This window comes from Triticum aestivum, chromosome 5D, assembly GCF_018294505.1.
Source record: "Triticum aestivum cultivar Chinese Spring chromosome 5D, IWGSC CS RefSeq v2.1, whole genome shotgun sequence".
NCBI lineage: Eukaryota > Viridiplantae > Streptophyta > Magnoliopsida > Poales > Poaceae > Triticum > Triticum aestivum.
The window spans coordinates 288,500,800-288,522,892 of record NC_057808.1 but is presented as its reverse complement, the minus strand read 5'-3'; positions in this window follow the sequence as shown (position 1 = coordinate 288,522,892).

Below are 22,093 nucleotides of genomic sequence, written 5' to 3'. Positions count from 1 at the left end.
GTTCAAAGAAATAAACCATGTCACTGCATTGCAATCATGCAAATGGAGGGTGTGGCTTGCCTGGGGTGGAAGAAATCACCGGGAAGAAGTGCGAGAAGCTCGCGGAAAGAATCACCGGAAAACGTTCTCTCTCAGAGGGGACTGATTAAGTGCAAGGGCAAAATGGTCATTTCAGAATGTCAAAACATGGTGAAAAGGATTCCATTGGAACGGGCTCGACGAAACGAAGAAGTGGGCTTTGGATTCACCTGATGTGGAGCTGTGAGCAAAAAGTTGTGATAGTTTTTCTGCCAGGAACCTATTTCCAAGAAAATCTTCACAAACAGGCCCTCAGCCGGAAAAAATGAAAACGCACTCCTAGGAATACGCATTCACTGAAGTGAAAACGCATTCTGGGTTGAAGTAGAAGGTTAATACGCTTTCGATAAGCGAAGACGTAATCCAAAGGATTACGCCTCCACTTATCCAGCGTGGCAAAGGCGGGGCCGGTGGCTGGCTCACTACCGGGCGGGGCCCGCGACCAGCTGGCAGGGAGGAGGTCGTCTCCTTTGTCTTCTTCGCGCTCGCCCGTGAAGCAGGGGCAGAGGCCTTGTCGGCATTCTGGGAACGGGGGTCCCCAGACTTTCCTGCCTGCGGCCCACGGCGTGGCTGTGCTAGCAGGCCTATACGACCCATCTTCATCAACAAGGCATTCAAGACCCTCGCGAGGGGCCAAGCCTCGCGAGGCGGACGATGCAAGACCTCCTCAGGAGCGGCCTCACCAGGTTGCCTCGCGAGGAGCAGAGAGATCAAGGCAGGGCAAACCTCGCGAGGTTCTCGTGACGTGAGCCATGACGATCAACATCAGGCGGGCGCCAGGCGGGTGCCAGCGCGCGCAGCGTCCTTGTTTCCTCTTTAGTGCTAAGGGGGAAGCGCAGGCGCAGAGTACCGAGGCGTCAAGGAAAGGTTTCCATATCGGTGCAATGAGACCAAGACCAGCAGGACGGCAAGACGGAGGTCACCATGGAGCCCAAGACGGCGTCACCATCAGAGCCTTTTGCAAGCGAAGACCGCTTTTGTCAGGATAAGCTGTACTAGTTGTCCCCTTTCAAATTGGCCGTTGTTGGCTCCCTTCCCGCTCAATATTTGGGGAGAGGACCAGGGCCTATATAAGCAGAACTAGCCACCACCGTAGGGAAAACCAATTCAGAGGCATCTCACCTAATCCTTAGCCACACACTAAGCACAAGAACACCTCAACCTCAGGAGGTTGTTCTTCCCCTTGTACTGTTCATCATCAGCCCAAGAGGCAATCCACCACCACCACACCGGAGTAGGGTATTACACCACAACGGTGGCCCGAACCAGTATAAATCTTGTGTCCCTTGTGCTGTGAGTTCATGGAGTTCGTTCTTGAGATCATAGCTAGTTAGGACGCGGATCGGTAGGGAGGAAATCTTCGCGCGCACCCCAGTGTTCGAACCTTGAGGGTTTTGCCGGAACCCGTGATCCGACATTTGGCGCGCCAGGTAGGGGTGCGCCAGAGCTTCTTTTCCGTCGTTCCGCGTCCAGTTGCTCCGTCGTCTCCATGGCGGACGCTCGCTATGCTCGTGCTGAGCGCCGGGCTGCCCTCGCCACCCCTGTCGCTCAGACGGCTCCCGTCGGTGGGCCACCTCGTCGTTCTCCGTCGCCTGCCGCCAATGCCGCCACCGGCCCGGCGGGGAACGAGCAGCAAGCATCCTCGCTGCACCCCTCGGTGCGGCGGGACGGCCGCACCGCCACTCCATTGCTGACCCCGGCCGGTTCCTCGTCCCATGCACGTCGTGCTCCCATGAATGCGTGGGCCACGCTCCTCATGGCGCACGAGCTCCTGCGCTACCGCCTAGTCGATGACCTCTACGAGGACTGGCTCGACTGCATCGCCGAGCTCGTCCGCGCCGCAGGGGGCTCCCCTACGCCATCCCTCTCTCTGCCTCGCCCTCCGCCAGCTACAGGCGAGGTAGCTCATGGAGCACCTCCACCACCTCTGCCCCAAGACGGCGCCCTGGCGCCAAAGCGTGCGGCCCCACGACGCAACCCACCGCGTCCGGCGCCCGCGCGAGAAGAAAGAAGCTGTCAAGAAGTCCCTCAACCGCAAGAGAATGCTCCGGCGCTCCTCGCTCCGCCGCGCCAGGATCGTTTGCTGCGGCAAGGCCCCGTGCCGCTTGCCGTAGCGGCGCGCGGGCACCTAGACCAAGCTTCGCCTCTGAGGCAGGTCCCGGTGACCACGGCCGGCTGTCGCGGCTTCACCCTCGCGCTGCGTAGCGTCACCTGGCCGGGCAAGTTCAAGCCAGATCTGCCTCCTCGCTACGATGGCACCCCCGACCCCGCGGAGTTCTTGCAGCTCTACGAGCTGAGCATCGAGGCGGCCAACGGCGACGAGAAAGTCATGGCGAACTGGTTCCCCATGGCTCTCAAGGATGGAGCCCGCTCCTGGCTCCTGAAACTGCCCCCAGGCTCGATCTCCTCCTAGGACGAGATGCGCAACCGTTTTGTTGCCAACTTCCAGGGCACTCGCGACCGCCCGCCAGCCGCGGGTAACCTGCGCCGCGTCAAGCAGCAACCAGGAGAGACCCTCCAGAAGTACATCCAGCGCTTCAACAACGTCCGCCTCAAGATCCCCAAGGTGACAGACGAGGCCATCATCTCCGCGTTCTCTGATGGCGTCCGTGACGTCAAGATGAAGGAGGATCTCGCTATCCACGAGGAGTTGTGCACGTCTCTGGAGTTGTTCAACCTGGCGACCAAGTGCGCAAGAGCTGAGGAGGGGGCCTCTCCCTCCTCGAGCTCCTAGCTGCTGACCCAGAGGAGAAGAAAGCCAAGGCCAAGGATGTGAAGCGCAAAGGAGCAGCCGTGCTCGTGGCGGAACCAGACACCAAGCGCGGCAGAGACCAGCCCGAGTCACCCAAGAGCAGCCGTCCGTTCTGTGCCTTAAACAACTCGCACACCCACAACACCAGCGACTGTCAAGAGCTTAGAGCCATCCGAGAAGGATATTTCGGTCGATGCCCCGAGCGTAGCGACCGGGGCTACGACCGACGAGGAGGACGTGGTGGCAGGCGCTGGGACGACCATGGCCCGCGCCAAGAGTGGCGCGACCAGCCTCGCGATTACCGCTAGCAGGATCAGCCTCGCGAGGGCGCCTGGAGGAACCAGCCTCATGAGGATTGTCCTCAGGGCAACGCCGGTCTTCCTCCACTACTGCCACCTCCAAGAAGGAACAACGACCACCACCAAGACGAGGGGGCTGGGGGCTTCCAGGAGTCGCGTGCTATCGCCTGCATCTTGGGCGGAGCTCAAGCCCCAGCCTCGCATCGTATCTTCAAACAGTTTGCTCATAAAGTGAATGCAGTCCTCCCCAAGTTGGAGGCCACGCGCCCCCTCAGGTGGTCCAAGTGCGCCATCATGTTCAGTTCAGCAGATCAGCTCAAGTGCGTAGCTACCGCTGGCGCCCTCCCAATGCTTTGTTCACCAGTCATCAGCAACGTGCAAGTTACCAAGACCCTCATCGACGGTGGCGCAGGGCTCAACGTCCTGTCCGTCGACACGTTCGACAACCTCCAAGTACCGTATGACCAGCTTCAGCCCACCAAGCCATTCTCAGGAGTGACCGACGGTTCTTCCACACCAATAGGGCAGGTCCGCCTCCCTGTCACCTTGGGAGAACGCAACAACTACCGCACTGAGCTCATCGACTTCGATGTCGCCTACATCTGCCTGCCAAACAACACGATCCTCGGGTACCCGGCCCTGGCCAAGTTCATGGCGGTGACTCATCACGGCTACAATGTCCTCAAGATGCCAGGAAGCAGCGGGATCATCACGGTCCCATGCGAAGAAAGATATGCGGTGTGCTCCCTCGAGCGTGCCTTCCAAGCCGCAACAATCGACGACCCCGACAGCAAGGACGAGCGCTTTCCTGAGGCCGCCCCCGAGAAGAAGAAGCAGATGCGCCGTGCAGGACCTCAGGAAGGTGGCGTTGCAGCTGGAACCTCGTCAGGACCAGCGCCCTCACCCGGGACGCCTCCCTTCATCGCATAGGAAAGCGCACCCGGCGCCCCACTCGGGCAGGGCTCGGGGGCTCTCCTCTGGAGGGCCTCAGACTTTGCCAACATCACGAGGGAGGCCCTTGGGCACCACTTGGAGGCGTGATTCACGACACATTTCCTTCAGGAAGACACAGGGCGAGGAGTGCCTACCGCTCAGGAGTTCATCACCAAGACCACTCAGGAACCGCATGACGCAAGGGCCATGAGCGGCGACCGCCGCTCACCAGGCGCAGCTCCCCATCCAGGCGAGGATGTCAGGCTACGCGTCTGCATCGACGTCCCAGGGCTCAACAGGGACGCCTCTCAAGAGCTTCTCTGGCCTTCGCGCGTGGGACGCTGCGAGGGACCACCTCACAGCTATGTTCGCATGCCTTTTGGCCTGCCGATCGTGGCGCTCGCTTATCAGTGCAACCTGCGGAGCATCCTGGCAGCTCAGAAGGCCAGGCACCACGCCGTCCTGACGGAGATGGAGACGATCCTCAGGGAACCACCTGGACCCCGAGAGCCTCCCGAGGCTCAGGACCCCAGCGGCTCATGAGGAGCAACCCCTTCGTCGCGTACCTTCAGCTGCCTCAACTCTCCTTCGTCAACCGAACGAGGTGACATTTTCCAAGTTCATTTAGCTGGGAGCGCCCCTCGGGCTGCATCATTCCCCGGCTATGTGGGTCCGTCCCTGTGGCATGTATCCCTTTTATGTCTTTAGCTTACCTTGTTGGGGGTGCCCCTCGGGCCGCATCATCCCCAAGCCGCTCGGGCCAGACCTAGTGGCATGTATCTCCCTTGCATTTACTTAAGCCAGTATGCTTTCCATGCCTAACCTACCTATAACTACTATCTGCTCGATCGTCGCCTCCCACGGGGGCTCCTCACGCCGGCACGGTGCTGGTGCACGGGTCCGTGCCTGCCACGTCGGCAAACCTGAGCGGTCGAGCTCTGGCTCGCGGCACGGCCCGCGCACGTCACCTCACCAGGCCCTCGGTGCCTTCGTTTCCTCACGGAGCAACCAACGGCAGGCTGGCAACCATAATGGCAAACTGTGTTCCTCCTTGTGCTGGCTTGCAGGAATTTCATGTGCGTAACAACAAACGGCACCGCGAGCCCCCACTTCTTCCATGTAATCCGCTTGCGCGTTAAAAGGGGGGCTCCTGAGCATCGCGACTCAGGAGCTCTTACTGGCTCCTCCAGCCCTCACCCCCTGGCCTTGACCATGGCACGCGACCTGGCATACCAGCGGCAGTTGAGCTCGCTCGAGGGCCGGAACCTGAGGACGTAGAGCACGAAGGAGAGCGTGGGAGAGGGGAGACTCGTATGGGCCCGACCTAGCTACGCTGCGGATGCCTACGCACCAACCTGGTGCATCGCTAGGAATCAACCCGGAATTGACAAGATAAGTCCCGCACTCAGACCAGCTAATCATTGGAGCCTGAGAGTCGTGCTTGCCATGATCCAGTTACGGCAACGCCGCCTCCCTTTCTTACCTTACCATGGCTGCTTGAGCACTAAGGGGGACCCCCTGAGCATCGCATCTCAGGAGGTCTTACTGGACCTCGGGCTGCTCACCTCCTGGCCTTGACCACGGCACGCGACCTGGCATACCAGCGACGGCTGTAGCTTGCCTGGGGACGGACCTGTCAGCGTAGAGCAACAAGCCGTCGCGAGGTTGGAAAGGGGAGACCGAGCCTAAACAGGACTTGCGTTCACAGGTTTCCATAATCAGGATAATATCAACAAAAGACATTACAGACCCTTTACACGCCCCCACGGGGAACTTCTTGATTCCTCGCAGGGAACAGAAGACGAGAACCTAGGAGAATCCTATCTACACGCCCCCGCGGCGGACGCCATCATCAACAGTGGGCCGCGGGAGGCCGGCGCCAACCCCATCCAGATGAGCGACGGCGGCGGCCAGACATTGCGGCCCTGCTCGAGGGCACGTAGCTGTCGTCGCTCGTCTGCGGGGTCTCCTAGAGCTCAGGAGAACCGCTGGACTCCCAAGAGGTCACTACTGCTGGAGTGGCCGCGAGCGGAGCGCGCATCATCCTGGCGCTCCCCTCCGGGGCAACACTCCAAGCGGCGGCCCTCCGCATCGAAGACCTTGAAGAACAGCGTGGAAGCGCCATCATACTCGAAGTGGATCGCGAGGGCGCCGTCCGCACGGCAAACCCGCGCGACCTCGCCCCAGCCGTGGGTCATGAAGATCTTGCCGGGGGAGACTGCTTCGACCTCTGCTCCGGTCGCCGGAGCGTCGCAGTCGGCATGCTGCAACCAGAGCTCGAGGGGTCCCCTCGGTGGCATCACGTTAGAGAAGAACCGTGGGAAGTGGATCCAAGAGCTTGGGGGCATCGCCGCCCACGGCACGAGCTCGCGCGAGGACTCCAGGAGCGATGGCGCGCGTCGCCACGGAGCGCCGACCTTGGCCATGACGCACGCACTGACGCTCGTCATTCCTTCCTCCTGAGCCCCCGGCTTGGGCATACAAGGGCAGCGGATACCCTGGAGGAGGCCGCTCGCACCAAGGCCTCGTCACCACCTACATAGCCACTGCATCGCGGCGGTGAACCAACCTCTACTTCGGCAGAAGCGGTGCCGGCATGTCGAGGGGAGTCTTTCACTTCTCCGCAGCAGAAAACCTACGGATGGGCGCCATTTCTACTAGCAGAGAGCAGAGGAGGAAGAAGCAAGCGGAATGGGAAAGAATGGGCGACGGGGGACTCCGCCCCTCCCTCATTTATAGCAGGAGAAGGCCAACCAGCGCCCCCTACGATCACAGGTAATGATGGTTTCCCTTGCATGTCGTAGGGACTTGTCAAGTCGGGCAGTTGCCGAGGTAGCGTGGGGAAGCGAAGACGCCCACGTCCAATCAACCGCCACGCGTCGACCAAGGCCGCAGGCATTTGGGGCCCGCGGCGCTCCGTACTTGACCTTTGGCTTCGCCTCGAAGCCAAGCCCGAGCGCGCCTTGGGCCCGGGGGCTACTGTCGGCGTTCTGGGAACGGGGGTCCCTAGACATGGCTGCCTGCGGCCCACGGCGTGGCTGTGCTAGTAGGCCTGTACGGCCCATCTTCATGAACAATGCATTCAAGACCCTCGCGAGGGGCCAAGCCTCGCGAGGTGGATGATGCAAGACCTCCTCAGGAGCGGCCTCACCAGGTTGCCTCGCGAGGAGCGGAGAGATCAAGGCAGGGCAAACCTCGCGAGGTTCTCGTGACGTGAACCATGACGATCAAGATCAGGCGGGCGCCAGCGCGCGCAGCGTCCTTGTTTCCTCTTTAGTGCTAAGGGGCAAGCGCAGGCGCAGAGTACCGATGCGTCAAGCAAAGGTTTCCATATCGGTGCAACGAGACCAAGACCAGAAGCACGAAAAGACGGAGGTCACCATGGAGCCCAAGACGGCGTCCCCATCAGAGCCTTTTGCAGGCGAAGACCGCTTTTGTCAGGATAAGCTGTACTAGCTGTCCCCTTTCAAATTGGCTGTTGTTGGCTCCGTTCCCACTCAATATTTGGGGAGAGGACCAGGGCCTATATAAGCAGAACTAGCCACCACCGTAAGGAAAACCAATTCAGAGGCATCTCACCTAATCCTTAGCCACACACTGAGCACAAGAACACCTCAACCTCAGGAGGCTGTTCTTCCCCTTGTACTGTTCATCACCAGCCCAAGAGGCAATCCACCACCACCACACTGGAGTAGGGTATTACACCACAACAGTGGCCCGAACTAGTATAAATCTTATGTCCCTTGTGCTGTGAGTTCGTGGAGTTCGTTCTTGAGATCTTAGCTAGTTAGGACGCGGATCGGTAGGGAGTAAATCTTCGCGCGCACCCCAGTGTTCGAACCTTGAGGGTTTTGTCGGAACACGTGATCCGATAGGCCTGACGCCGCCGGCGTCCCAGGCAGCTCCGGCAGTCCCCGGACGCGCCGAGGCCACCGGAGGGACTGGCGAGGAGTGTCGCGTCCATATGGATAGACTGCAGGCGCTGTGGAGGGACGGAGTGGCAACGCCTCACGAAGACAGAGAGCATGCGGCAGCGGCTGAATCTTGTGGTCGCAGCCTGGGGCACTCCGGCGTCGAGGTGAGGGGCTGGGGAGGATCACCGGCTTGTGGGTAAGTGGCTGGAGAGGTTAGGGGGTGGAATGGAAGCTCGGTGGCCGTGAATTTAAGAGGTGGACCGAGGCGGCCATGTCAGCTATGGGGGTCGAGCAGGAGCCCTTGATCTTGGGGAAGTGGATGGGCGGGGCTAGAGGAGGATGGGGAGGCCAGTGGTGAGGTCGAACGGGCTCGGGAGCCACTTATATAGGCGGGGGCGGGAGTGTCGCGCTGGCGTCGCCGCGGACGCATGTCCGTCACCGCGGACGCGTGTGCACACGCATGAGCTTGGGGTTAGGCGATGAGAGGGAACAGGAGGGAGATCTCACGGGGAAGAGGCGGCCAAGGGAGCGCAGGGAGGAAGAAGATGGCGAGCTCCGAGCCAAACCGCCACTGTTCGCCCGTGGGCACGCGGCGGCTTACGTCGGTGAGGAAGCGGACGGAGGGGGAGAGGGGTCCAGGGGAACGGAGATGATGAGATGAAGCCAAGGGACATGCTCACGCCCGCGAAGATGACTAGTGTGGAGCAGACGAAGCAGAAACGGCATGCTAGACGCGGCCACTGCGCACAGAGCGCGCGCACAGGCTTGCCAGCTGCGCGGTCACCATGGGACAATGCAGAGGGAGCTCACGAGAGGATGGAGCAGTTATGATGCAATGGCTTGATCTGGGGTGCTATGGTTAAATGGTAACTAAGGTCTGAAGTTTACTGCATCAAACTTGGCAGAGCACTACTGATCAACAGGAAACTGATTGGGTCAAATGGTGTTGTCTGGGATGATTAACTACGGAAGGACTATGATCCTGGAGGTTTTGGAGCATAATGAAGCACAAACTAATATAGTTGATGTGTAACCCCAAAATTGGTCCAAAATCAAGATTTGGATGATGCACTCACATGGTGATTCCACTTGGGCTAAAATTTGACAAGTCTTGATGATTTGGACAGATAGAGGTGCTGTAAAAATTTCATACCAATTGGGTTCACCAAAATGGCACTTCCTTCACAGCTATTCTCTCTGTCCAGAAACTTGCAAAAATTCTACAGGAATATTTGCTTGCTTCGTTTATCCCAAATTTGGTGGAGAGAGGTTTTATGGTCATGAGAATGCTCTGGTAAATTTTCAGCCAAAATGAAGCAGTATAAAATATACTTGCTTCACAACCTGAAAATATTGACAGAAGCAAAGATTTGGTCCTGTGCTCACATAGATCAAGGGATGGTACTGAAATTTGGAGGTGTGTGATAATATGAGCACATTAAGGAGTGTGCAAAATTTCAACTCATTTGGAGACTCCTAGCTAGTACTTCCTTCACAATGCCTTATGTCTGACAAAAAATTTGAAATATTGCTGAGGAAGATTGGCTGGGCAAATAAAGTTGAATTTTGGCATGAGGAAATTATTTGGACATAAGATAATGCCCAAAGAGTTTGGGAGCAAACAAGATTGGACAGGTGGCACTTCCTTCACAGAAAGCCACACTGGACAGAAATGGAGAATATTTATTGGGGACTTATTCTTGGGCTAGGACAGGAAAAGTTGGGCATATTTGAGCAACATATGGCCCAAAGAAATTATGAGAATTAATTGGGATTGTTGGGAGTGACTGAAATATAGGTTGCTTCACAACCTAGGGCAGACAGGGTTATTCCTTTATTAGAAAAAGGAATATTCCCTTGAAAAAGATTTTAGGATTTGGTCAAGGAGTGAAGTTACATGATCTTGGCAAGGTTTTGAGAATGATGAGCCACTTGGGAGAGGGAATGAAGATGACTTCCCAGGTGGCAAGGCCACAGAACCACTCCAAAAACAAAAATCAGATCAAAAACCAATAAATCAAAAGAAAAATAAAAGGGCCAAAAACCAGGCTGTTACACCCCCTCCACCGTTTACTCCTCCGTCCATATTGTCGTAGTGCTTAGGCGAAGCCCTGCGCGGATCACTTCACAATCACCGTCACCACGCCGTCGTGCTGACGAAACTCTCCCTCAACACTTTGCTGGATCAAGAGTTCGAGGGACGTCATCAAGCTGAATGTGTGCAAAACTCAGAGGTGTCGTACGTTCGGTACTTGATTGGTTGAATCAAGAAGACGTTCGACTACATCAACCGCGTTAAACTAACGCTTCCGCTTTCAGTCTATGAGGGTACGTGGACACACTCTCCCCCTCTCATTGCTATGCATCTCCTAGATAGATCTTGCATGATCATAGGATTTTTTTTTGAAATTGCATGCTACGTTACCCAACAGTGGTATCAGAATCAGGTCTATGCGTAGATGATATGCACGAGTATAACACAAAGAGTTGTGGGTGATCATAGTCATACTGTGTTGGTGGAAACGACACCAATGGGATCACTGGGATCCCTTCTAAGGTAGCCGGGCGTGGGGTTGTGTAAAGAGCAGGTCCAGATGCCAGCACAAGGATCGTTTACCCAGGTTCGGGCCGTGAAGATGCGTAAAAACCTAGTCCTGCTTTGGTGTATGTATTTGAGTGTTCTTGACTTCCTGAACTAGCTATGGTGTGTCCCTAGTCCAAAAGGTCTGAATCCTTCTCCTGGTCGCATCGGGCCTCCTTTTATAGGCAAAAGGGGTTGCCACACTGGCACACAGGAGGTGGAAAGGTCTATAGTCGATGAGTCTATCCTCTGGCACCGTCGGACAAATCCATTTAATGCGCTACTGACGTGCCCCTCTTGCTTTATCGGGGACGACAAGGAAGCTCGTCCCAGCTGTCGGCGCCTCGCCTGGCTGCGACGCGCGTCCGAGCTGACGAGGCGTTGTAGCGCCACATTGGCTGGCTGCTGGGCTGGCGCGGTGGTGGAGTCTTCACGAAGATCTGCGTGCCACCACGCAGGTGCTAGCTGAGTCGGCGTAGAGGCCGCACGCTGCCATGCAGGTGCCTGCCTAGCTGGTTGAGCTAGCAGCTGCATGGAAGCGGCGGTGTAGTCTTGGCAGACGTGGGCCTGGCCGCGGCTCCGTAAGTGTCTTCGTCAAGGGCCTTGCCGGGGCCCCGACAAGGGTCTTTCCGCGGCACTGTGGTCGTCCCCGGCAACGGTCTTGCCAGGGGTCTCGTGGATTTCCTCGGCAAGGATCTCGCCGAGGGTCGTCGTCTTCTGGTCCTTATCTGATCTTGTGTGTTTATGATCTTGACGAAGATCTGCATGCCACCACAGAGGCGCCTCCCAAGCCTTGGTTCCAATTTGGTTGGTTGGTGGTGTTGGAACGGGCTCAAGGGTGGCTCGCTCTGCTGGCGTCGGGCAAGTTGCCCCGGCAAGGCTCTTGCCGGGGCTACGGAGGCTGCCCCGGCAAGGCTCTTGCCGGGGCTATGGAGGCTGCCCCGGCAAGGGTATTGCCGGGGGAGTCCACCTCACCCTCTTGCTCTTTGTGTCTCTTGGTCTTGGCGTTTCTTTGGTTGCCTTGCGCTTCGGCTTCCCTCTTCTGCCCTGCTCAGTGTGGCCGGGGGCGCGGCTCTGACTGCCCGTGCACAAGTAAAGGGGTAAAAAGGAGTGCCCCTACTTTTGTACACCGATAGGAGCCCCCGGGCCTGGGCCACACATAAGCACGACACGTTGTTGGGCCAGGCCCAGAACGGTGCGCGGGCAGGTGGGGCGGATTTTTACTGCGGTAACTTTTTCGCTCGCTTGCGCTTCCCCACGACCCGCGTTGGATGTGTGTCGTGGAGGGTCGTGCGTGGCATGGGGGTCGTGCGTGGGGCGGTTCCCGCATGCATGCGTCACGTCACAGTAAAGAGGCGGCTCGCGCCTTCCCGATTAAAAGAGGAAAACGCAGAGGCGCGGCTCATTTACTGAGCGGACTCGGGTCGCGGTCTTCAAGGCGTCCGCGCCCCACGATCACGGGGTGGGGCACGGTCGCCTCACCCGTCCCCTCGATTTCTGCTTGCTCGCCACGTGTTCCTGATACGTCTCCGTCGTATCTACATTTCCAAACACTTTTGCCCTTGTTTTGGACTCTAACTTGCATGATTTGAATGGAACTAACCCAGACTGACGCTGTTTTCAGCAGACTTTCCATGGTGTTATTTATGTGCAGAAACAAAAGTTCTCGGAATGACCTGAAACTCCACGGAACATATTTTTGGAAAATATTAAAAATACTGGAAGAAGAATCCACGTCAGGGGGCCCACACCCTGTCCACGAGGGTGGGGAGCGCGCTTGCCACCCTGGGCGCGCCCCCTGCCTCGTGGGCCACCTGACGCTCCACCGACCTCAACTCCAACTCCATATATTCACTTTCAGGGAGAAAAAAATCAGGGAGAAGGATTCATCACGTTTTACGATACGGAGCCGCCGCCAAGCCCTAAAACCTCTCGGGAGGGCTGATCTGGAGTCCGTTCGGGGCTCCGGAGAGGGGAATCCGTTGCCGTCGTCATCATCAACCATCCTCCATCACCAATTTCATGATGGTCACCGCCGTGCATGAGTAATTCCATCGTAGGCTTGCTAGACGGTGATGGGTTGGATGAGATTTATCATGTAATCGAGTTAGTTTTGTTAGGGTTTGATCCCTCGGATCCACTATGTTCTGAGATTGATGTTGCTATGACTTTGCTATGCTTAATGCTTGTCACTAGGGCCCGAGTGCCATGATTTCAGATCTGAACCTATTATGTTTTCATGAATATATGTGATTTCTTGATCCTATCTTGCAAGTCTATAGTCACCTACTATGTGTTATGATCCGGCAACCCCGAAGTGACAATAATCGGGACCACTCCCGGTGATGACCATAGTTTGAGGAGTTCATGTATTCACTATGTGTTAATGCTTTGGTCCGGTACTCTATTAAAAGGAGGCCTTAATATCCCTTACTTTCCATTAGGACCCCGCTACCACGGGAGGGTAGGACAAAAGATGGCATGCAAGTTCTTTTCCATAAGCACGTATGACTATATTCGGAATACATGCCTACATTACATTGATGAATTGGAGCTAGTTCTGTGTCACCCTATGTTATGACTGTTACATGATGAACCGCATCCGGCATAATTCTCCATCACCGATCCAATGCCTATGAGCTTTTCACATATTGTTCTCCGCTTATTGCTTTTCCGTTGCTACTGTTACAATCACTACAAAACCCAAAAATATTACTTTTGCTACCGTTACCGTTACTTCCATACTACTTTGCTACTAAATACTTTGCTGCAGATACTAAGTTATCCAGGTGTGGTTGAATTGACAACTCAACTGCTAATACTTGAGAATATTCTTTGGCTCCCCTTGTGTCGAATCAATAAATTTGGGTTGAATACTCTACCCTCGAAAACTGTTGCGATCCCCTATACTTGTGGGTTATCAAGACTATTTTCTGGAGCCGTTGCCGGGGAGCATAGCTCTATTCTTTGAGTCACTTGGGATTTATATCTGCTGGTCACTATGAAGAACTTGAAAGACGAGAAAACAAATATTTATCCCTCAACTACGAGGGGAGGTCAGGAACTGCCATCTAGCTTTACACTTGATTCACCTTCTGTTTTGAGTAAGCTTGCGACACCTAAACCTGCTTCTGCTATTAATTCTGATATGTCGCATGTTATTGATGATGCCACTTCTGCTATGCATGATACTTATGATGAAACTACTTCTATGCTTGATACTACTGTGCCACCGGGTGAATTTCTTGATGAACAACTTGCTAGGGCTAGAGAGAATGAAATTATTGAAACTGATAATATTCAAGATAGTGATGTTGAAGACTCTCCCCCTAATAAATATGAATTGCCTGTTGTGCCTGAGGGTTATGTTCTGGATGAAGAATCTACTAGAGCCATTCTTGCTTGCAATGATAGAAGTGATCTTAAGAAGTTATTAGCTAAATGGAAGCAGCAATTTCTTAATGCTAGAATGAAACCTGACCCTGCTTTTGCTACTTCACCTATCTGTGTTACTGATAAGGATTATGAATTCTCTGTTGATCCTGATATAATTACTTTGGTTGAATCTGATCCTTTTTATGGCTATGAATCTGAAGCTGTTGTGGCACATCTTACTAAATTAAATGACATAGCCACCCAGGTCACTAATGATGAGAGAACCCGCTACCTTTATATCCTTAAAATATTTCCGTTCTCATTAAAGGGTGATGCTAAGATATGGTTTAATTCTCTTGATCCTGGTTGTGTGCGTAGTCCCCAGGATATGATTTATTACTTCTCTGCTAAATATTTCCCTGCTCATAAGAAACAAGCTGCTTTAAGGGATATATATACTTTTGTGCAAATTGAAGGAGAGAGGCTCCCACAAGCTTGGGGAGGCTTCTCCAATTACTTAATGCTTTGCCTGACCAACCTCTTAAGAAAAATGAAATACTTGATATCTTCTATAATGGACTAACCGATGCTTCCGGAGATTACCTGGATAGTTGTGCTGGTTCTGTTTTCAGGGAAAGGACACCGGATCAAGCTAAAATTCTATTGAATAATATGTTGACCAATGAAAATAATTGGACACTTCCTGAGCCAGTTCCTGAGCCTATTCCTAAACCAACTCCGAAGAAAAGAGGTGTTCTATTTCTCAGTCCCGAAGATATGCAAGAGGCAAAGAAATCTATGGAAGAAAAGGGCATTAAAGATTAAGATGTTAAGAATTTACCTCCTATTGAAGAAATACATGGTCTTAATTTACCGCCTGTTGAAGAAACATATGATCTTAATCCATCACCCATTGAAGAAACTCATTGTCTTGATAACCCGACACAGGTAGTAAGGGTAAATTCTCTCTATAGATATGATAAATCTGAAATCCCTCCTACTAAGTTTGCTAGCCAATGTTTAGATGAGTTCGGTAACTTTATGGTTAAGCAAGGAGATTTTAATGCTTATTTTGGTAGACAATTAAAACAAAATGCTTATATGATTGAACACTTGGGTGATTATATGTCTAGAGTTAAAGGTGAACTTAAACTCATTAGTAAACATGCTTCTATGGTTACCACTCAAGTAGAACAAGTACTTAAAGCTCAAAATGATTTGCTCAATGAATTGAATAGTAAGAATAATGATTATGCTGTTAGAGTGGCTACTAGAACTGGTAAAATGACTCAGGAAACTTTGTATCCTGAAGGCCATCCTAAGAGAATTGAGCAAGATTCTCAGAGAAATAATATAGATGCACCTAGTTCTTCTAAAAAGAAGAAAAAGAAGAATGATAGGACTTTGCATGCTTCTAGTGAACCTATTGCTGAAACACCTAAGAATCCAAATGATATTTCTATTTATGATGCTGAAACACAATCTGGTAATGAACATGAACCAAGTGAAAATATTAATGAAGATGTTCATGATGATGCTCAACCTAGTAATGAGAATGATGTAGAAATTGAACCTGTTGTTGATCTTGCTAACCCACAGTCAAAGAATCAACGTTATGATAAAAGAGACTTTGTTGCTAGGAAACATGGTAAAGAAAGAGAACCTTGGGTTCAGAAACCCATGCCTTTTCCTCCCATACCATCCAAGAAAAAGGATGATGAGGATTTTGAGCGCTTTGCTGAAATGATTAGACCTATCTTCTTGCGTATGCGTTTGACTGATATGCTCAAAATGAATCCTTATGCTAAGTATATGAAAGAAATTGTCACTAATAAAAGAAAGATACCGGAAGCTGAAATTGCCACCATGCTTGCTAATTATACTTTTAAAGGTGGAATACCAAAGAAACTTGGAGATCCAGGAGTACCAACTATACCATGCTCCATTAAAAGAAACTATGTTAAAACTGCTTTGTGTGATCTTGGAGCCGGTGTTAGTGTTATGCCTCTCTCTTTATATCGTAGGCTTGATTTGAATAAGTTGACACCTACTGAAATATCTTTGCAAATGGCTGATAAATCAACTGCTACACCTGTCGGTATTTGTGAGGATGTGCCTGTTCTGGTTGCAAACGTTACTATTTTAACCGACTTTGTTATTCTTGATATTCCTGAGGACGATAGTACATCTATTATTCTTGGAAGACCCTTTTTGAATACTGCAGGGGCTGTTATTGATTGCAACAAAGGCAATGCCACTTTTCATGTTAATGGTAATGAGCATATGGTACACTTTCCGAGGAAACAACCTCAAGTCCATAGTATCAACTCTATTGGAAAAATTCCATCGATTATTTTTGGAGGTTTCAAATTTCCTCTTCCTACTGTCAAGAAGAAATATGATATTCTTATTATTGGGGATGTGCATATCCCCGTTGAGGTAACATAGTGTTATTTGAAATTTCTCCGGTTCCATGTTATTCGGAATGAGTTTGTTAACAAGACTTGATCAACCTTGTTAGTGGATTCCTTTTGATGAGCATGAGATGGATGAAACTAGAAGCACAACCTTCTGTACCCTCTCTCTACTTTCTGTTATTTAGTTGAAATAAAGTAAAAATTGTATTTTCTGTCTGTTTTGTGATTTATCCGTGCAATATAAAAATACCCCGAAAAAAAGTTCTCCAAATGCCCTGAAAATGGAATATGATTTTTCTGGAATATTTGAGAATATCTGGCACTGAGAACACAACAGGGGGAGCAAGCACCTGGCCACGAGGGTCCAGGGCGCGCCCACCCCTATAGGGCGCGCCCCCTGCCTCGTGGGCCCATGGTGGCTCCCCTCCACCTATTCCTGCACCCACACACTTCTTCTTCCTCCCAAAAAAATCACCATCCAGCTCAAGCACGAGTTCTAGCTCATTTTGCTGCGATTTTCGATCTCCTTGCTCAAAGCACCTCTCACAAAACTGCTTGGGGGGATTGTTCCTTGGTATGTGACTCCTCCATTGGTCCAATTAGTTTTTGTTCTAGTGCTTTATTCATTGGAAATTTGTGCTGCCTAGGTGACCATGTTCTTGAGCTTGCATGTCAAATTTATATGGTTCCAAGTAGTTTTAATGCATGATATAGTCTCTAGGTACTTGTAGGAGTAGTTGCTATCAATTTTGTTGAGCTTGGTTCACTTTTATTTGAAGTTACTAAAAATTTCAGAAATTTTTCAGAGGAAGAAATATGCTTAGGAAAATGTACCAAGGTGGTTCTTCAAGGAAGCAAGGACCCAGGCTTGCAACGCGTGATGCTGACGATGAGCCACCAAGGGACGCTCCAGTGCGGCCTTGTGAATGGCCTTCAGAAAACTTTATGGATCGAGCGGAATCAAGGAAGAATTTAACGCATATTTGCGTAATGCTGATCTTGTGAGCTTCGAGGAGGAAAAGTGCCGCCAGTACCACTATCTCACTAGTTTCTTTGTGAGGAGGTTTGAATTTTCATCTTCACGCAATTCTCCAACTGTCCTATTTGATCTTTATGAAAAATCTTATACGATGGACTTAGAGGATTTTACCACTGCTTGCAAACTTCCACAATGGGGTAGTGCTAGTGAACCTCGCAAATCTGAATTTAGAGATTTTCATGCTAGTATAACTGTGGGGGAATCTAGAGATATAGCACAAGCTACCATAGGGAGCATTCATTTTCCTGCTATACATTATTTTGCTCTCTTCATAGGTAGGTGCATAAATGGTAAAGATGAAGCATGTCACATGTGTGTCCCTGACCTCAATATTCTTAGGAGTGCTGTGTTAGGAGACAAATCTTATAACTTGGGAGCCATTGTTCCACGTAGGTTGCATCATAATAGATTTAATGGAGATTTCTTTGGCGTAATTTATGCAACCCGCCTAGCTGATTTTCTTGGTGTAACCATACTAATGATGATATTGAATTGCCTCCTACTTATTTAGACTTTAATGCTATGGTTCACCACCAGTTTGTCGAGAGGAATGAATCACCTCTCCGGTATCGCTTAATCTTTGACAGACGTCGTGCTGTCCGTATTACTCTCCCTGCTCCTGCCTTCTTTGATTATCAGGAAAAAGGAAGACATTTTATTACCAGAGAGGAGGCAGATGAGTACGAGAGGAGGGCGGAGGCAGCTCGCTGCCACGCTGCAGCCCAAGAGGCAATAATTGCCGCATCGCAGTACGACCCCGTCTACAACTATGGATATCCGCCAGGCCATCCGTGGCAATAAAGCAACTTAGGCCAAAAGCCTAAGCTTGGGGGAGTACGTATTTCTCACCGACATTACATTTATGTTCACACACTCATTGCTAGATGTCGGTGCTCATACTTTTTCATTGTAATATCCATGCTAGTTTATTTTCTTTTCTTGCTTTCTTGTGTGTTTGATAAACCTTAAGAAAAACCAAAAAAATTTAGTTGTAGCTTTTAGTTAGCTTACTTTTCTTGTTGTTGTAGTAATAATTAAAAAGAAAACCCAAAAAGATTTCCTGTTCTTCTTTTGCTTGTTGGGAGCTTTCCCGTGTAAATAGTTTTATTTCTTTTCTTTTCTTTGGGGTCGATAGGAGAAGACCATAATGAAATTGTTGAAGTGGCTCTTATATGCATTATTGTTGATTTAACCAAGAGCCCATATTGCCTTGTCTTCTCCTGTTTATTGAATGCTCGCAGATTCCAGCTTAGTCCATTGCGCGTGCACTCTTATTATTTTCACATCGTTCGGTCGTGCAAGTGAAAGGCAATTATGACGATATATGATGGACTGATTGAGATGAGAGAAGCTGGTATGAACTCGACCTCTCTTGTTTTTATAAATATGATTAGTTCATCGTTCCTGATTCAGCCTATTATGAATAAACATGTTTGCAATGACAATTAGAGATTATAGTTGCTCGTGCCATGCTTGATTAGCTATGAGTTATAATGGTTTACCTTGCGTGCCAACATGCTATTAAAATGGTTGTGATGTGGTATAGGGGGGTGGTATCCTCCTTTGAATGATTTAAGTGACTCGACTTGGCACATGTTCACACATGTAGTTCAAACAAATCAACATAGCCTTCACGATATTTATGTTCATGGTGGATTATATCCTACTCATGCTTGCACTCAATGTTTATTAATTTTAATGCATGTTCATGACTGTTGTCGCTCTCTAGTTGGTCGCTTCCCAGTCTTTTGCTAGCCTCCACTTGTACTAAGCGGGAATACTGCTTGTGCATCCAATCCCTTAAACCCCAAAGTTATTCCATATGAGTCCACTATACCTTCCTTTATGCGGTATCTACCTGCCGTTCCAAGTAAATTTGTATGTGCCAAACTCTAAACCTTCAAATGAAATTCTGTTTTGTATGTTAGAATAGCTCATGTATCAACTAGGGCTGTCCGTATCTTCCATGCTAGGCGGGTTATTCTCAAGAGGAGTGGACTCCGCTCCTCACTCACGAGAAAATGGCTGGTCACCGGGATGCCCAGTCCCATGCTTTATGCAAATCAAATCAAAATAATTGCAAACAAAACTCCCCCTGGGGCTGTTGCTAGTTGGAGGCACTCGTTGTTTCGAGCAAGCCGTGGATTGATGCTTGTTGGTGGAGGGGGAGTATAAAATTTACCATTCTGTTTGGGAACCGCCTATAATGTGTGTAGCATGGAAGATATCGCCATCTCTTGGTTGTTATGTTGACAATGAAAGTATGCCGCTCAAAATATTATTTATCTCTATTTCAAAATCGAGCTCTGGCACCTCTACAAATCCCTGCTTCCCTCTGCGAAGGGCCTATCTATTTACTTTCATGTTGATTCATCACCCTCTTACTAAAAAGCACTAGCTGGAGAGCACTGCTGTCATTTGCATCCATTACTATTAATTTATATTGGGTATGACTATGACTGGATCTCTTTTACCATGAATGACAATGTTTAGTCAGTCCTTGATCTTTAAAGGTGCTCTGCATTTATGTATTGCGGTCTCAGAAAGGGCTAGCGAGATACCATCTTGTTATATCATATCATGATTGTTTTGAGAAAGTGTTGTCATCCGAGATTTATTATTATTGCTCGCTAGTTGATTATCCCATTGACATGAGTAAACATGAGACCTAAGAGTTATTGTGAATGTGGTTTGTCATAATCTTTGCTGAAAACTTGAATGCTGGCTTTACATATTTACAACAACAAGAGAAAACAGAGTTTGTAAAAGTTTTTCTTTATCACTTTCAGTTTATCAACTTAATTGCTTGAGGACAAGCAAAGGTTTAAGCTTGGGGGAGTTGATACGTCTCCGTCGTATGTACTTTTCCAAACACTTTTGCCCTTGTTTTGGACTCTAACTTGCATGATTTGAATGGAACTAACCCGGACTGACGCTGTTTTCAGCAGACTTTCCATGGTGTTATTTATGTGCAGAAACAAAAGTTCTCAGAATGACCTGAAACTCCACGGAACATATTTTTGGAAAATATTAAAAATACTGGAAGAAGAATCCACGTCAGGGGGGCCACACCCTGTCCACGAGGGTGGGGGCGCGCCCCCTGCCTCGTGGGCCCCCTGACGCTCCACCGACCTCAACTCCAACTCCATATATTCACTTTCGGGGAGAAAAAAAATCAGGGAGAAGGATTCATCGCGTTTTACGATACGGAGCCGCCGCCAAGCCCTAAAACCTCTCAGGAGGGCTGATCTGGAGTCCGTTCGGGGCTCCGGAGAGGGGAATCCGTCGTCGTCGTCATCATCAACCATCCTCCATCACTAATTTCATGATTCTCACCGCCGTGCGTGAGTAATTCCATCGTAGGCTTGCTGGACGGTGATGGGTTGGATGAGATTTATCATGTAATCGAGTTAGTTTTGTTAGGGTTTGATCCCTCGTATCCACTATGTTCTGAGATTGATGTTGCTATGACTTTGCTATGCTTAATGCTTGTCACTAGGGCCCGAGTGCCATGATTTCAGATCTGAACCTGTTATGTTTTCATGAATATATGTGAGTTCTTGATCCTATCTTGCAAGTCTATAGTCACCTACTATGTGTTATGATCCGGCAACCCCGAAGTGACAATAATCGGGACCACTCTCGGTGATGACCATAGTTTGAGGAGTTCATGTATTCACTATGTGTTAATGCTTTGGTCCGGTACTCTATTAAAAGGAGGCCTTAATATCCCTTAGTTTCCATTAGGACCCCGCTGCCACGGGAGGGTAGGACAAAAGATGTCATGCAAGTTCTTTTCCATAAGCACGTATGACTATATTCGGAATACATTCCTACATTACATTGATGAATTGGAGCTAGTTCTGTGTCACCCTATGTTATGACTGTTACATGATGAACCGCATCCGGCATAATTCTCCATCACCGATCCAATGCCTACGAGCTTTTCACATATTGTTCTCCGCTTATTTACTTTTCCATTGCTACTGTTACAATCACTACAAAACCCAAAAATATTACTTGTGCTACCATTACCGTTACTTCCATACTACCTTGCTACTAAATACTTTGCTACAGATACTAAGTTATCAAAGTGTGGTTGAATTGACAACTCAACTGCTAATACTTGAGAATATTCTTTGGCTCCCCTTGTGTCGAATCAATAAATTTGGGTTGAATACTCTACCCTCGAAAACTGTTGCGATCCCCTATACTTGTGGGTTATCAGTTCCCCATGCCTTCAAGGTGGCAGGCGGTGGAGGCGGGAAACCGGGCCGTCGCTGGTTGGAGCAGCGGGTCGGTCCCGATTCCCTACGCCCCTGACGGCCGGATTGGTTGAGTGGGGCGGCCGAGACCCGATCCCGCCCCTTTATAAAAGGGGGGAGTGGGATGGCACCCCACATTCTATCATCATCCATCTCCTTCCACCAAGTCTCCTTCCTTCCACATGCCATGGCGAGAGGAGGCGCTGGCCCTTCGACGGTGGCAGCGAGGGTCTCTGCTCAACAGCGCGTCCCTCCTCCCCAGGAGCTCGCGGCGGCGGAGCCGTCCATGAGAGGAAGGGGAGGGGGCGAGGCCGAGGTCGCCGTGGCGCTCGGGGAAGAGGGGGACGGGGCGGTGCACCGGCCTTGCCTCCGCCGGCTATGCCTCCCCCAATGGAGGGCCACGTCGGGGACCAGCCCCGTGAGTTCTTCATCAGGCTGCG